Source organism: Leopardus geoffroyi, chromosome B1, assembly GCF_018350155.1.
Source record: "Leopardus geoffroyi isolate Oge1 chromosome B1, O.geoffroyi_Oge1_pat1.0, whole genome shotgun sequence".
In the NCBI taxonomy this organism is placed as follows: domain Eukaryota; kingdom Metazoa; phylum Chordata; class Mammalia; order Carnivora; family Felidae; genus Leopardus; species Leopardus geoffroyi.
The window spans coordinates 158921945-158930922 of NC_059327.1; the positions used below are offsets into that span (position 1 = coordinate 158921945).

Below are 8978 nucleotides of genomic sequence, written 5' to 3' on the forward strand. Positions count from 1 at the left end.
CCCCGTTCATGCTCTGTCTCTCTCTGTCCCAAAAATAAATAAACGTTGAAAAAAAAAAAAAGAAATGCCAAAAGTCCCATCCCACCCCTATTCAGTGGTATCTTCTCCTGCCCAAAGATATACCTCTGCAACATAACTTAAGGCTAATAGTCGCATCCTGTTCTGAAAAAGAGGAAACACTTGAAATACCATTCAGAGGTGATTAAATACCTGGCTGAATAAGGGAAAAAGTGTTTTCTCTTTCTCCGTTTTCCCCCTTCCTTCCTTCCTGTCCTCTTTCCCTCCTTCCCCCCTTCCTTCCTACCTTCCTTCCTTCTCTTCTCTCTTTCTCTTCATAAAAATTACAGAATTGTAAGCAAACACCAGGTATTATAATAACAGGATCAGAACAACCACAAGCCTTCAAAATGAGACCTTTCAATTATTTTGCATTAAAATTTTTTCAGCTTACCAAGATTTTCTCTCTGTATCTCTTTTCTTTTTTCCCCCACAAACTAAGTGTTGAAAACATAAAAGATTTGAAAAAACAATACCTAAACATATAATGCTTTAAAACATGATAAAATTGTGCTCACTTAGGCTTAAAGACTGCCTTCGAGACAAATTCTTTGTGCAAACACATCAGTTAGAATTCGACCCAACAAAAGTAAATTCTGTTCCTTTATGTACCATTTGGGAGCAGTCTCTCACTAAAGAGGGTGCTTGATATATTCTACTTGTATTGTAAAATTCTAGCTCCCTTCACATAAAGTTTCCAAGGGAAAAATGCCTTGCTCTAAAATGTAGTAGTAACTGCTGCAGATCAACCAGAGATTTGTGCATTACAGTTGACCCTTGAACAATATAGGGAGAGAATAGAGGCACCAAAATCCTGCACAGTAAAAAATCCATGTATAACTTTGGACTCCCCAAAAAACTTAACTACTAATAGCCTACATTAACCAGAAGCCTTACCAATAGCATGAAAGTCAACACATATTTTGTATACAAATTATATACTGTATTCTTAAAGTAAACCATAGAAAAGAAAATGTTATTGAAAAAATCATAAGGAAGAGAAAATACATTTGCAGTCTTGTATTTATCAGAAAAAAATCTGGTTGTAAGTTGTGAGAAGTAAGTGAGATGATTCATTTTCAGAAATACCAAATAAAAGTTGTGCTATCTAGTTAAGAATAGGTTTACAACCTATTGGAAATATGTACAAAGCCTGTCCCCCCAACAATGGAGTCCCAAACCCTTAGACACTTCACTTCCTGGTTCTTGCCCTCTCCATTTCACGGGCTTATTTTTCATGGGTTTTGCAATGAGCATTCACCAAATAACTGAAGTCTCTGCGTCACCTCAAGGAATGTACATTTGTTCCAATCAGACTACTTTTTTGCTTTACATGGGCATAGGCAACTTCCGAGTAAAGTGTAACCTCTGTAGTATTCAGCCAATGAGAAATCAGTCAAGGAAGTTGCACACTAGAAGGTAAATTGCCTGCTGGAACCAGCCTACCTGTGCCTGTCCATCAGACACCTTCTCTTGCAAGAAGGTTGATTAAAGCTTGACTTCACTGTGCTCTGAGTCTCCACCATCCCTCCTTTCATTCGGTCAGTGGGCTCATTTCTCACAAAGTGGACCCATGCAGTTCAAGAGCCAGCTATAGTCAGAAAAGTGATAAAAATGGGCAGAAATCATTTTTCAATCCATTTTTTCTCATCATTTAAAATAAAGCTTTCATGACATTGAGTAGATTTGTTCTAGGTCAGAGCAGCTTCTTAAAGGGCGCTACTTGTCTGCCTTCCCCAAAGAAAAACCACTGATGGGTTCAAAAATAAGAATTACTGGGGATGCAGGGGTGGTTCAGTGGGTTAAGCCTCTGACTCTTGACTTTGGCTCAGGTCACGGTCTCACAGTTTGTGAGATGGAGTCCCACATCTGCTTCTGCACTGATAGCATGGAGCCTGCTTGGGATTCTCTCTCTCCTTCTCTCTCAGCTCCTCCCCAAATCAACATTAAAAAAATAAGAACTGGTCTTAGCTCAAATACACACTTAATTCACAAAAGAAAACTCACTTTCGAGAAACAAAATGTTATCTACAATTATCCAGAACAAGGGTTCACATGAGATTCTATGGCCATAGATTCTTCAATAAACTTTTCATTAGCATGAGAATCTGCGCATTCAGTGAATACTGATTTACCATCTAGTGTGCCAGGGCACAACACTGATCCCTTATCACACCAATTACACACATACACATCCCTACCCATACACAAAAACTCCTCTGAGAATCTATTTTATCATACCCTGTATAAGTTATTTATAGGCACTATAATGATGTATAGCAAAATAACAGAAAACTCAGTGGCTTAAAACTATTTCTTATTGCTCATGAATCTTGAGGTCAATTGGGTAATTTTGAGATATTCACTGAGTTCAAAAAGTGAGAAAAATGAACTTTTTGATTTCCCAGTGCATATAAAAGTTATGTTTATACTATATTGTAGTCTATTAAGTATGCAGTAGCATATCTCTAAAAAATGTACATTGGTTTTTTTTTTAATTTTTTAATGTTTATTTATTTTTAAGAGAGAGAGAGAGACAGAACATGAGAGGGGGAGAGGTAGAGAGAGGGAGACACAGAATTTGAAGCAGGCTCCAGGCTCTGAGCTGTCAGTACAGAACCCGACATAGGGCTCAAACCTATAAACTGAGAGATTATGACCTAGCCAAAGTCAGAAGCTTAACTGACTAAGCCACCCAGGCTCCCCTGTACATTGTTTTTTTTTTTTTTAACAATTTTTTTAGCAACCAAATATCTTAATTAAAAGGTATTTGGTTGGTAAAAAATTTCTAACCATCATCTGAGCTTTCAGCGGGTAGAAATAATTTTGCTTGTGGAGGGTTTTGCCTCAATGATGGCGGCTGCTGACATCAGGGTGGCGGTTCCTGAAGGTTGAGATGGCTGTGACAACTTCTCAAAATAAAACAATAATGAAGTTTGATGCATCAGTTGACTCTTCCTTTCATGAAAGATTTCTCTGTAGCACATGATGCTGCTAATAGTATTTTACCCAAAGTAGAACTTCTTTAAAACCTGGAGTCAATTCTTTCAAACCCTGCTGCTGCTTTATCAACTGAGTTACAGAATATCCTAAATCCTTTGTGGTCATTTCAATAGGTTTCCATCTCAAGAAATCACATTATTTGCTCATCCAGAAGAAGCAACTCCTCATCTGTTAAAGTTTTAATATGAGATTGCAGTAGTTCAATTTATATCTTCAAGCTCCACTTCTAATTCTAGTTCTCTTGTTATTTCCACCATATCTGAAGTTACTTCTTCTACTGAAAACCTGAACCCCTAAAGTCCTCCATGAGGGTTGGACTCAACTTCTTCCAAATTCCTGTTAATATTGATATTTTGACCTGTTCTTAATAGCATCTAATATAGTGAATCTTTTCCAGAAGATTTTCAATTTACTTTCACAAGATTCATCAGGAAATCGCTACATATGGCAGCTATAATTTATGAAATGTATTTCTTAAAAACATAACTTGAAAGTTGAAATGACTCCTTGATCCATGGGCTGCAGAATGGATGTTACATTATCAGACATAAAAACAATAATTTCATTGTACATCTCCATCAGAGATCTTGGGTGACCAGGTGCATTGTCAGTGAACAGTCTTATTTTTAAAGGAATCTTTTTTTTCTGAGCTAGTGGGTCTCAAAATATTTGGTAAACAATGTTGCATACGTGTGTTGTCTTGTAAGCTTTGTTTTCCCATTTCTAGGGCACAGAGGAGATTTAGCATAATTCTTAAGGGCCTTAGAATTTTCAGAATGGCCAATGAGCATTGACTTCAACTTAAAGTCACCAGCTGCATTAGCCCCTAACAAGAGAGTCAGTCTGTCCTTTGAAACTTTGAAGCCAAGTATTGACTTCTTTTCTCTAGCTATGGACGTTCCAGATGACATCTTCTTCCAATAGAAGGTTGTTTCATCCACAATTGAAAATCTGTTATTTAACATAGCCACCTTCATTAGATCTTCTGGATTGCTGTTGGTTTACAACCCTCTCAGGAGCTTCCCAGGGGTAATCTGGAACTGGCCCCCATACTCAGGAGGCAAGGAGAGACCAAAGAAAGAGGGAGCCACTCTAGATTGGTGGGGATGGGAGAAGTTTTAAAAAGCAAACAGAACTTACATATGAGGCTTGTCTTGGTCAGCAGCAAAATGAATGGATCCCTGCACCTGCCTGCCAAATCTTAAAAGTTTACAAAAAGGCCTTAGCCGGGTTCAGTCATGTATTCTGTGCAGCTGTTCTCAACACCACATCATTATCTAAAGGTTATATCCTTAGAGCAGCCTCTGGGAGCTAAAAAGGCAAGAAGAACTCACATTCCAAGGACAGGGGAAGGGATAAGAAGCCTCCAAGGGCCAGAGTCCAGCTCACAGGTCAATGGATGGTCATGTCTTTTTGATGATGTTCCTCAACAGTAACTTGCTGCAGCTCCTGTATCAGCACTTGCTGCTCACTTTGCACTTTTATGTGAGGGAGATGGCTTCTTCCCCTAAATCTTATGGAGCAGCCTCTGCTAGCTTCCAACTTTTCTTTTGCAGTTTCTTCACCTCTCTCAGCCTTCACAAAATTAAAGGGAGTTAGAGCCCTCCTCTGGATTAGGTTTTTTGGCTTAAGGGAATGTTGTGGCTAGTTGGATCCTCTATCCTGATCACACTTTCTCCACATCAGCAATAAGGCTGATTCACTTTCTTATCATTTGTGTGTTCACTGGAGTAGCACTTTTCATTTCCTTTAAGAACTTTTCTTTTGCATTCACAGCTTGGCTGTTTGGCACAAGAAGTCTAGCTTTAGGCCTGTCTTGGCCTTCCAGATGCCTTTCTCATTAAGCTTAATCATTTCTAGCTTTTGATTTCTAGTGGAAGACATGTGACTCTTCCTTTCACTTGAACACTCAGAGGCCACTGTAAGGCTATTAGCTGTCCTAATTTCAAGATTGTTGTAATAACTCAGAAAACAGGGAGCCTAAGGAGAAGAAAAGAGATGGGGGAATGGCTTATTGGTAGAGCAGTCAGAACACATGCAACATTTATTGATTAAGTTTTCCATCTTATGTGGCTGCAGTTTGAGGTCATCCAAAACAATTACAATAGAAATATCAAAGGGTTGCCTGGATGGCTCAGTCAGTTAAGCGTCCAACTTGGCTCAGGTCATGATCTCATAGTTCATGGGTTCAAGCCCCACATTGTGTTCTGTACTGACAGCTCAGAGCCTGGAGCCTCCTTCAGATTCTGTGTCTCCCTCTCTCTCTGCCCCTCCGCTGCTCATGTTCTCTCTCTCTTTCTCAAAAATAAATAAACGTTAAAAAAAATTAAAGACATATCAAAGATCACTGATCACAGGTCACTACAACAAAATAATAATACTGACAAAGTTTTAAATATTTTGAGAATCACAAAAATGTGACACAGAGAGCAAATGCTGTTGGAAACATGGTGTAGGTTTGTCACAAATTTGTACAAACGCACTATGTAGGAAGCATAATAAAGCAAAGCAATAAAACAAGGTATGCCTGCTGTTGAACTTGATCGGGCTCACTCACATCTGGGGGTTAGCTGATGAAGACTGGTCTGGCCGAAGAAGGATGGTGGGTGGTGTAGCTCAAATCCATATATCTCATCCTCCAGAGAGAGCTGGGGGGTTTGAGAGCAGATAAGCAAGTCTCAATATGCAAGTGCTTTTTATGCTTTTTTATGTTCAATTGCCTACAAAGAAGGCCACAATGATTCCTCCTCTCCTTTTATACACTCTTTTTTGCAGTGTGTCTCTTTACCCACCTCTTGAATCTGGGGTGGTCTTGTGACTTGTTTTGACTGTTGGAATGTGTCAATGTGACATTGCTCAACTTCTGACTTGAGGCTTGAAGAGACGTCCAGCTTCTCCTATATTTTCTTAGAAAGTCTTGTTACCACATAAGGAAACTGTACAGCCTGCTTGAGGATGATAAAACTACATAGAGCAGAGATCAGTCACCTAGCTGATAACTCCAATGAAAACCAGCCCCTAAATCAAGCCACCCCAGGAAAGACCAGCAGAAAATCACCCTGCAGAACTAAGCCCAAATTGTTGACTGATGGAACTAAAATAAAATGATTTTTGCCTTAAGTCACTATGTTTGGGGGTGGTTTCTTATACAGCAATAGATAACTGAGATACTCTACATGCATCATATTTGGAAATAATACACCATTGGTCAAATCAAATCATGTAGTTATTTCCAGAGTCAAGAAGTGGGGCAGAATGTTGTACCCACAATGAGAAGAATGAAAATTAAAACCATCAATGCAAATGACCTACTATGTACACATTAAATATGAGAGAACTAATGATAAGAAGCTCAAATGATTCATACAACAGCACTCATTTAGTAACAAAAAGTGCTAATCCTAGCTCCTTCAACTATAAAGCCTAAACTCCTTTTCCTTTACCACTGAAGCCAATCTACGATAGGGGAAATACAGAAGTTCAGCTTGAGGAGGCTAGGGATTCCAACTTCTGTTAAGACCCTTGCTCAAATTTTCCCTTTGCATTTTGTCTTTTCCATAGCTGAAATTAAATTTCCCCCAGAAGACTCAGGGCATTCAAAAGCCAACACCAAATATGAACTAAAGTGGATAATCTTTAAGGACCTTTATACCAACAGCATTTTTTACCAAGCATCAGACTGCCCTTGCTATTAATGGGGCCCCAACAAAGTGCTGTATTTCTGCTGAATGGACTCTGACCTAACTCCAAATGTCTGACTTCCCACAGCATGTACTTCAATTCTTCTAAATAAAGTTCTGTTCAGAAATTCTACTTCTGGTAATTGGTCTATTTCTTTATTGTCCTCTTTGCTTTCTTTAGTCTCAAGGACGGGACATTTTTTTTTCCTGGTTCAAATAACGATGACCAAAGCCCTATTGCCATTTTCAGATCTTCTTAGAGTTGCTTGCCTAGACTTCTAAGAATTATCCAAAACTTCTGCCCATCATCTCATTCTTCACACTGGATAGGATGCCCTGATATTTCAGTGTTAAATCCTACTGCTAGCTGTTTTCTTGCATTTCTATCCTGCTAACTCTTAAGACAAAAAATATCTTATTTATCTTTATGTTTGTATACATTATGTTTACTACAGTGCTTTGCAGTATCTTCAATTTAGCCAGCATTTCATTAAAGTGTGTTGAATAAGTGACACAAGTAAATATTAAATGAATACAACTTGTTATGTGGAAAAGCAGTTTCATATTGTTGCTTATTAGAGGAGAAAGACAGGCCATTACCTCTTCTCTGATACTATTTTTACACTAATACGTTAGTAAGGAAATTACCACTATGACTCTAATTTAATAATACAGAAACAGCTTCTATTACTTTCTGATGTGTCTATAGTTATCTATGGATTGTCTAAAGCTACTGGGTACCATGGTGACCTGTATTTATACGGAGGCTAAGTGGAGAAATGGAAATCTGATTCAGTGGTATCAGAAAAATGAAATTGGGTAAAAAGGAGCACATACTATACTGTAGCACACTCATTTTTCTCTGAGTCACTTTTAGAAGAAAGTACAGTTCTTTCCGTACTTTGGTGGACATAAAACTGGTGGGGAAAAAAAACAACAGAAAGACAGCTGTCTGGAGTCCTTCAATAAAAAGAAACTACAGTAATTTTGATTCCCTCTCCTTTCTACCATCTTCTATATTCCATTTGTAGCAAAAACTATATCCGGTGACCATTGTAGAATAAGTCTGTAATGGTTAATTTTATGGGTCAACTTCACTGGGCCATGAGGTGCCTAGGTATTTGGTTAAACTTTATTGCTGAGTGTGTCTGTGAGAGTGCTTCTGAATGAGATTAACACTTGAATCTGTAGATTGAGAAAAGCAGATTGCTCTGATCAAGGTGGATGGGCCTCGTTCAGTCCAGGCCTGAATAGAATAAAAGGATGAGTAAGATTTTTTTTTCCTCTCTGTCTGACTGACTTTGAGGCAGGACATAGGTCTTCTGCATTTGGACTTGAACTTGACTGGAATTTACACCACCAGCTCTCCTGGTTTTCAGGCCTTCAGACTCAGAGCTATACCACTGGCTCTCTTGGATCTGGACTTTTCAGCCTCCCTAATTGTGTGAGCCAATTTCATATAATGAATATTGGTTCAACTCTCTAGAAAACCCTGACTAGTACAAAGTCCTTCCTCCCAGTAACGCAAGAACCACTGAACAAGCCAAACATTCAGTGATCTCAGATCCCAGAAAGATTAAAAGTAATAGCCCTTTATTATTATCATTTAAACTTCAATCATTTTGAAGCATCTGCCTTTTGAAAACACATAAACTATTCAGCAAATGTATACAAAAAAAAGTTTTTACCACAAAAGACCATGGAAAGGTGAATTCCATATTTTCCTATGTCCATCAGCAAGGCTTGAACAAGTAATGAAAATGAATAATACATATTCTTAAAGGTCTGATGTTTGTCACAGTGCTAAGCAAGGCATATTTACAATTTTCCAATGCTCACTCAGCATTAATAAAGAAAGGATGCCATAATTCCCCACACTATGTCAGAGCAAGCTTTTGTTTTTATATCATATCTGCTATCAGAACATGGAATGAAGACTAGAAAAGATGGAGAATTAGCACCTCCTTCCTCCATTCTCTTCCTTTGCCACTCAAGACACACTTGACAGTATTTTATGTAATTTGTGTGTGTGTGAGTGTGTATGTGTACTTTTAGTTTTAAAAAAACCATTAAAGAAATACATCAAGAGGGGAAACTTAGTCAAAGCAATATAATAAAATACAAGAGTGCTTCAAAATCACACACTTGATGGAAAAGATAAAAGAAAATCAGTGGTAGGACATTTTATGAGAACAAAGACTTTCATGGAAAGATTTCAGCTTTTTTTACTGCTAGGAG

At 38.2% G+C, this 8978-nt stretch overlaps 1 long non-coding RNA gene across 1 annotated transcript; it reads left to right on the forward strand.

The window, feature by feature from the left end:
- The first annotated feature begins 79 nt into the window (after positions 1-79).
- Positions 80-6873, forward strand: LOC123583480. The gene is made up of 2 exons (XR_006704887.1): positions 80-198; positions 6622-6873. It is a non-coding gene; the product is annotated as an uncharacterized LOC123583480 (long non-coding RNA).
- Positions 6874-8978: the final 2105 nt, after the last annotated feature.